This window comes from Chrysoperla carnea (assembly GCF_905475395.1).
Source record: "Chrysoperla carnea chromosome X unlocalized genomic scaffold, inChrCarn1.1 SUPER_X_unloc_134, whole genome shotgun sequence".
Lineage (NCBI taxonomy): Eukaryota > Metazoa > Arthropoda > Insecta > Neuroptera > Chrysopidae > Chrysoperla > Chrysoperla carnea.
In genome coordinates, this window is record NW_025408083.1 from 1 (window position 1) to 9,257 (window position 9,257).

Sequence of the window (9,257 nt, forward strand, 5' to 3'; positions counted from 1 at the left end):
CGTTGAAAACACCGGTTCTCGTCCGATCACCGAAGTTAAGCAACATTGGGCACAGTCAGTACTTGGATGGGTGACCGCTTGGGAACACTGTGTGCGGTTGCCTTTTTATATTAAAAATATAAATTATTTTTCTTCTTTTCTTTTTTTTTACACACCATATATAAATATATGTTATTTAGAAATGTAAACCTTTTATATTATTCGTCAACAAATAAATATTATTTTTTGTATAAAATTTTATTGCATTTATAACTCATATCATGGTTACTTTAAAGCGAGAAGTTTTTTTAATATTTCAAATGAATATAAAATAATATAAATTTCATAAAATTTATTTATTTTTAGAAATAGCAATCGCTTATAATTATAACAAAATTTTAATAATGTTTAATTTTATTTCAATAATTTATATATATATATATATATATATATATTTTTTAATAAAAATAATATACTCTTATTTAATAATATATGTTGGTCCTATATATAGGACCGAAAATATTTCTTATTTTTTTTTTTTTTTTTTAAATTGTCATTTAAAACGCTTATGCACGTTCTCCACGAATACGTCTTGCCAATTGTATATCCTTAGGCATAATTGTAACACGCTTTGCATGAATTGCGCATAAATTGGTATCTTCAAATAAACCTACTAAATAGGCTTCACTAGCTTCTTGTAATGCCATAACAGCTGAACTTTGGAAACGTAAATCGGTTTTAAAATCTTGTGCAATTTCACGTACTAAACGTTGGAATGGTAATTTACGAATTAACAATTCAGTACTTTTTTGATAACGACGAATTTCTCGTAAAGCTACTGTACCAGGACGATATCTGTGTGGTTTTTTTACTCCACCAGTTGCTGGTGCACTTTTACGTGCAGCTTTCGTTGCTAATTGTTTTCTTGGTGCTTTACCACCAGTTGATTTACGTGCAGTTTGCTTGGTTCTAGCCATTTTCAAATAATAATGTTTTTACAAAAAAACACACAATTTTAAAAATTATATTCGACAATTTGATACTACAAAGTCAAATGTTTAAATGCGAAATAAATGTGTTGTATTTATATTTATATGAAATTTCAAAATTTTTGTTGTCATATCCTATTGGATAGCTATCAGAGTATGGACTAATCAAATTGTATAGGCGTGGCTTAAAAAATCTTTAATGCTTTATATAAAAAGGCACAATTGTACCGGCGCTCACATACATTACAATACTTGTGAGGTTAACACACGTGTTATCCGTTCGTTAAAATATTGTAAATAATTTTTTATTAAAATGACTGGCAGAGGAAAAGGTGGAAAGGGTCTTGGAAAAGGGGGTGCAAAACGTCATAGAAAAGTTTTGCGTGATAATATCCAAGGTATTACAAAACCTGCAATTCGTCGTTTAGCACGACGAGGTGGAGTAAAACGTATCTCTGGTTTAATTTATGAAGAAACACGTGGTGTACTTAAAGTATTCCTTGAAAATGTTATTCGGGATGCTGTTACATATACTGAACACGCAAAACGTAAAACAGTTACAGCTATGGATGTTGTATATGCATTAAAACGACAAGGTCGTACTTTGTATGGTTTTGGAGGTTAAGAAAATATAATAATTTACTTAAAATATTTAGTAAATTTATTAAAGAATATTTAATACATCCGATAAATTTAAACAGGCTTTCCTTTTTGGGAAGCCACTAATTTTATTTATATAAGAGTAAATAAATTTGTTAATAAATATAACATATTATATAATTTGTTTACAACAAATTATTTTGTTTATAACATACATTACCAAATATTTTTATTTATTTTTTTTTTTTTTATTGTAATATATCTGCAATAATAAATTATAATTTGTATATTATCTATTTTATTTTACAATAACTTATTGAATTTTTGAAAAAATTTTATTATAAATTAATATACTATTATATTTTTTATATATACAAGTTAAGAGTAACAAGTATCGATAGGAGATTATCGAATTTATAACTAATAAAACATTTCGCCTTAATCAAAGAAAATAAAGATTTTGCTATACCATTTTTTATACTTTCAATAAATAATTTATTATTAAATTTTTATTATTTCATTTATTTTTTAAAATTATTAAAAATATTTTTCTAATAATTATAAGCGTACATAAACAAGTAGTAAATGTAAAATGAAAATAATAAAGGTAATGTAATGCATTTGCATTACACTGATTTACGATATATATTCCGCGATATCCTTTATTATATTTAAAATTAATAATATTGATATACTAATAATAGATATATTCAAGCTATTAATATATAAAATTTTATATTAAATATGATATTAATAATTGTTTATTTTATTTTTTTGTATATATAAAAATAATTTACTCTTATTTAAAAAATTTGATGGCTCTCTTAAAAAGAGAGCCGTTTTTATATGTTGATGTATTTTTATGTTATCAATTAAATAATATTTTCGATTTATTTATTTTGAACTTGTATATTTTGTAACAGCTTTAGTACCTTCACTAACAGCGTGCTTTGCCAATTCACCAGGTAATAATAATCGAACTGCGGTTTGAATTTCCCGACTTGTGATTGTTGAACGTTTATTATAATGTGCTAAACGTGATGCTTCAGCAGCAATACGTTCAAAAATATCATTAACAAAACTGTTCATGATACTCATAGCTTTACTAGAGATACCAGTATCAGGATGCACTTGTTTTAATACTTTGTAAATGTAAATTGCATATGATTCCTTGCGCTTCCTCTTCTTTTTCTTATCACTCTTTGATATATTTTTTTGAGCTTTGCCAGCTTTTTTTGCTGCTTTTCCACTTGTTTTTGGTGGCATTGTTACAAACAATTAATATACACAGATAGTTACAGAACACCAGTCAGTATATGTATGAGCGTGTCGTGTATACAACTAGCGTATTATATACGCGAAGATGGATATAACAATAAAAATGAATACTACTCTCTGATTGGCTAAAAATAATACTATAAGGTGATTGGTTTATTTTTAAAGTTTTATATTTTATAAATATTATAAATTAAAATACCCAAATAACATTTTAAACATTTATGTTACAATCCCCGTAACGTACACATCTGTGTGATTATATTTACAAAAAAAAATATTAATTAAATAAATTTATTCGCTATGTCTGGACGAGGTAAAGGTGGTAAAGTAAAGGGAAAGGCAAAGTCAAGATCAAGCCGAGCAGGATTACAATTTCCTGTTGGAAGAATTCACAGATTATTACGAAAAGGAAATTATGCTGAACGAGTAGGTGCTGGTGCCCCAGTATATTTGGCTGCTGTTATGGAATATTTGGCTGCAGAAGTTCTCGAGTTAGCTGGTAATGCTGCCCGTGATAACAAAAAAACACGTATCATTCCACGTCATTTACAATTGGCAATTCGTAATGATGAAGAATTAAATAAATTATTATCTGGTGTAACAATTGCTCAAGGTGGTGTATTACCAAACATTCAAGCAGTGTTATTACCAAAGAAAACTGAAAAGAAAGCATAAATTAAAAACATTGCATTAATTTTTATAATAATAATACATCGATCATAGGCCTTTTAATAAAAGGCCACAAATTTATTTAAAATAAGAGTAAAAATTATTTTTATAAATAATATATTATAATATTTTTTTAAAGAATCAATTTAAATAATTATAAATTAATGATTCTTTTTTTTTTTTTCTTTTTTTATATGTTATTATGGAAATAATTCATCATATTATGATGACATTTAGGTAACATATTATAAGAATATTCATAAAATATTATCAAAATAATATTGTATTATGATGATATTTAGACAAAATATTATAAGAATATACACAAAATATTATCAAAATAATATCATTAGATAACAAAACTGTTCATGATACTCATACCTTTACTAGAGATAAAAGTATCAGGATGCACTTGTATTAATACATATTATCACAACATCACAAAATATTTTTTAAAAGGAAAAATTTTTTTAAAATTATTATAAAATTTGATTGAATTAAATTTCAATTTATTTTTTTAATAATTAAAGAAAAAAAAAAAACAAAGCATATAAACTTTCTATTGAAAATGTTATTTTAAACTAGATGGCCAAGTGAACTTCGTTACACAAACAATATATGACGTATTCGTTATTTAAATAATCAGTATCCTTTGATATTATATCAATACGTTACTCTCTTCTTTTGATACATATTAATAAAATTTCAATTTATAAGATTTTATGTCAATTATATAAATAATATTATAAATTTTCTAAATACATAAGTTAAGTAACAAAAAATTTGAATAACAAGATAAATTTATATATTATGTTTTAATACTCGATACTATAATATATCGCATCCGTTACCAATTATTCGGTATCCTTTGATTTATACACAGAATGAACTAAAAATATATATCAAATTTATTTTATTTATTTATATATTTAATATTATTATTATTATTTTATATTACAAAGTTTCTTAACGAAGCTTACAATGATTTCTCATATCGTACTTAACAAAATTATTTAGATCATATAAAATTTAAATTGTTAAAAAATTTGTATATTTATTATTATTATTATTTATTTTTATTAAAATTACATAACATAAAATTAATAATATTTTAATAATTATATAAATTAATTCTTATTTAAAATAATCTTATATTAATCTCAACAAATACTCTAATAATATATTTTGTCATAAATTTTTTTATATTTAAAATAAATATTATAATATATAAATACTTATATCAGTATAAAATTTCTTTATATAATTATGAAAAAATTAATTTAATAGTTAATTATTGATATTAATGCATAAATAAAAGTATTTTCTAATGAAATATATTTTGTCAATGTTCGATTAACACATTTCATAATAATACGTTTTCATTATTGACAAAAAAAGTTTTTCTAAAAATGAAATCTTATACTATAATATATATATTTATATATTAAATTTTTTAATTATTTATATACTAATAATTTATAATAAATCGATATTAAATAAAAAATAAAAATATATACTTTTTAAGTTTACCTTAAAAATATTATTGTTTTGTATGATTGAAATAATTAATATTAAACTATGTTTATTAATAATTGTTAATAAAAAAATTAAATATATTTTAATTTATAAAATAAATATTATTATTAAATTTATAATTTATTATTTTATATATTATAGAAATTGAAAAAATAAATCATGTTTACTACGACAGTAAATTAGAAATACTATTTAATTTTTATGTGTTTTCTACATGGTACTTTGACTTACATAGGGACTTATATTATTGTGAATAATGATATAATTGAAAACCTTTATTTTTTATTTGATAGAATTATTATATTTTATCATTTAAATATTTATAATAAATACATTATTTTTATAAAGTAAAAAAATATGGCCGAAGAAAATTCTACAGCTGTTGCAGCAACTGCGGTTACTGCTGCTTCTACAACACCAACAAAAAAAGCAACAGCTTCTGGTGCTAAACGTACAAAACAACATTCAAAACCAACACATCCACGTACATCAGAAATGGTTGTTAACGCAATTAAAAATTTAAAAGAACGTGGTGGTTCATCATTACAAGCAATTAAAAAATATTTAGCTGCAAATTATAAAGTGGATTCTGATAAAATTTCACCATTTATTAAAAAATATTTAAAAGCTGCTGTAACTGAGGGAGCCTTGGTACAAACTAAAGGTAAAGGTGCATCTGGTTCATTCAAATTGGCTGCTTCCGCTTCATCTAATTCTTCAGCTAAATCAAAAGTATCCAAAAAAGAAAGTGGAGCAAAAGGTTCAGCAAAGAGTGCTAAAAGTAAACGGGCACCAAAAGAAAAGAAAGCCACAACTACATCATTGGCAGCCAAAAAGCCTAAAGCAAAAAAAGCGACTCCATCATCATCAACTGCTGCTAAAAAAGTTACTGCAAAATCATCAGCGGCATCAAAAAAAGCACCAGTTAAAGCAAAACCAGCAAAAAGTACAAAATCCGCTGCCAAAAGTAGCCCTGCTCGTAAACCGAAAGCACCAAAAGCTAAGAAAGCTTCTGTTGCCAAATCATCTCCTACAAAAATTAAAAAAGCAGCACCAAAAAAGAAATGATCTGTTACTTTAATAATATATTGAAATATTTCATTATTTTTGCTAAAAAATGAAAATAACATAGGCCTTAATACAGGCCACAAATTAATATTTGATAAGAGTAAATTATTTTTTGTATAAATATTTTATAAAATAATAGTTAAGAAACATTTGCCACAGTCAGTACCACGGATGGGTGGCCACTTGAGAATACTGTGTGCGGTTGCATTTTTATTTAAAATATATGGTATAATAAATAAGTATATATTTAAATTGATTACTTCATTGAAAATTTTAATAATATACTTTAATATTAATGATATTTATGAAAAATATATATTTGTAAAAATTTTCATTTATTACTGGCAACAGCCATACCACGTTGAAAACACCGGTTCTCGTCCGATCACCGAAGTTAAGCAACATTGGGCACAGTCAGTACTTGGATGGGTGACCGCTTGGGAACACTGTGTGCGGTTGCCTTTTTATATTAAAAATATAAATTATTTTTCTTCTTTTCTTTTTTTTTACACACCATATATAAATATATGTTATTTAGAAATGTAAACCTTTTATATTATTCGTCAACAAATAAATATTATTTTTTGTATAAAATTTTATTGCATTTATAACTCATATCATGGTTACTTTAAAGCGAGAAGTTTTTTTAATATTTCAAATGAATATAAAATAATATAAATTTTATGAAATTTATTTATTTTTAGAAATAGCAATCGCTTATAATTATAACAAAATTTTAATAATGTTTAATTTTATTTCAATAATTTATATATATATATATATATATATATATTTTTTAATAAAAATAATATACTCTTATTTAATAATATATGTTGGTCCTATATATAGGACCGAAAATATTTCTTATTTGTTTTTTTTTTTTTTAAATTGTCATTTAAAACGCTTATGCACGTTCTCCACGAATACGTCTTGCCAATTGTATATCCTTAGGCATAATTGTAACACGCTTTGCATGAATTGCGCATAAATTGGTATCTTCAAATAAACCTACTAAATAGGCTTCACTAGCTTCTTGTAATGCCATAACAGCTGAACTTTGGAAACGTAAATCGGTTTTAAAATCTTGTGCAATTTCACGTACTAAACGTTGGAATGGTAATTTACGAATTAACAATTCAGTACTTTTTTGATAACGACGAATTTCTCGTAAAGCTACTGTACCAGGACGATATCTGTGTGGTTTTTTTACTCCACCAGTTGCTGGTGCACTTTTACGTGCAGCTTTCGTTGCTAATTGTTTTCTTGGTGCTTTACCACCAGTTGATTTACGTGCAGTTTGCTTGGTTCTAGCCATTTTCAAATAATAATGTTTTTACAAAAAAACACACAATTTTAAAAATTATATTCGACAATTTGATACTACAAAGTCAAATGTTTAAATGCGAAATAAATGTGTTGTATTTATATTTATATGAAATTTCAAAATTTTTGTTGTCATATCCTATTGGATAGCTATCAGAGTATGGACTAATCAAATTGTATAGGCGTGGCTTAAAAAATCTTTAATGCTTTATATAAAAAGGCACAATTGTACCGGCGCTCACATACATTACAATACTTGTGAGGTTAACACACGTGTTATCCGTTCGTTAAAATATTGTAAATAATTTTTTATTAAAATGACTGGCAGAGGAAAAGGTGGAAAGGGTCTTGGAAAAGGGGGTGCAAAACGTCATAGAAAAGTTTTGCGTGATAATATCCAAGGTATTACAAAACCTGCAATTCGTCGTTTAGCACGACGAGGTGGAGTAAAACGTATCTCTGGTTTAATTTATGAAGAAACACGTGGTGTACTTAAAGTATTCCTTGAAAATGTTATTCGGGATGCTGTTACATATACTGAACACGCAAAACGTAAAACAGTTACAGCTATGGATGTTGTATATGCATTAAAACGACAAGGTCGTACTTTGTATGGTTTTGGAGGTTAAGAAAATATAATAATTTACTTAAAATATTTAGTAAATTTATTAAAGAATATTTAATACATCCGATAAATTTAAACAGGCTTTCCTTTTTGGGAAGCCACTAATTTTATTTATATAAGAGTAAATAAATTTGTTAATAAATATAACATATTATATAATTTGTTTACAACAAATTATTTTGTTTATAACATACATTACCAAATATTTTTATTTATTTTTTTTTTTTTTATTGTAATATATCTGCAATAATAAATTATAATTTGTATATTATCTATTTTATTTTACAATAACTTATTGAATTTTTGAAAAAATTTTATTATAAATTAATATACTATTATATTTTTTATATATACAAGTTAAGAGTAACAAGTATCGATAGGAGATTATCGAATTTATAACTAATAAAACATTTCGCCTTAATCAAAGAAAATAAAGATTTTGCTATACCATTTTTTATACTTTCAATAAATAATTTATTATTAAATTTTTATTATTTCATTTATTTTTTAAAATTATTAAAAATATTTTTCTAATAATTATAAGCGTACATAAACAAGTAGTAAATGTAAAATGAAAATAATAAAGGTAATGTAATGCATTTGCATTACACTGATTTACGATATATATTCCGCGATATCCTTTATTATATTTAAAATTAATAATATTGATATACTAATAATAGATATATTCAAGCTATTAATATATAAAATTTTATATTAAATATGATATTAATAATTGTTTATTTTATTTTTTTGTATATATAAAAATAATTTACTCTTATTTAAAAAATTTGATGGCTCTCTTAAAAAGAGAGCCGTTTTTATATGTTGATGTATTTTTATGTTATCAATTAAATAATATTTTCGATTTATTTATTTTGAACTTGTATATTTTGTAACAGCTTTAGTACCTTCACTAACAGCGTGCTTTGCCAATTCACCAGGTAATAATAATCGAACTGCGGTTTGAATTTCCCGACTTGTGATTGTTGAACGTTTATTATAATGTGCTAAACGTGATGCTTCAGCAGCAATACGTTCAAAAATATCATTAACAAAACTGTTCATGATACTCATAGCTTTACTAGAGATACCAGTATCAGGATGCACTTGTTTTAATACTTTGTAAATGTAAATTGCATATGATTCCTTGCGCTTCCTCTTCTTTTTCTTATCACTCTTTGATATAT

At 24.5% G+C, this 9,257-nt stretch overlaps 1 non-coding gene and 1 pseudogene across 1 annotated transcript; both read left to right on the forward strand.

Annotated features, from left to right (window-relative positions):
- LOC123303771 lies at positions 1–103 on the forward strand (annotated as a pseudogene; the record flags this gene model as incomplete).
- Positions 104–6,462: 6,359 nt separating this feature from the next.
- LOC123303768 lies at positions 6,463–6,581 on the forward strand. The gene has a single exon (XR_006535856.1). It is a non-coding gene; the product is annotated as a 5S ribosomal RNA (ribosomal RNA).
- Positions 6,582–9,257: the final 2,676 nt, after the last annotated feature.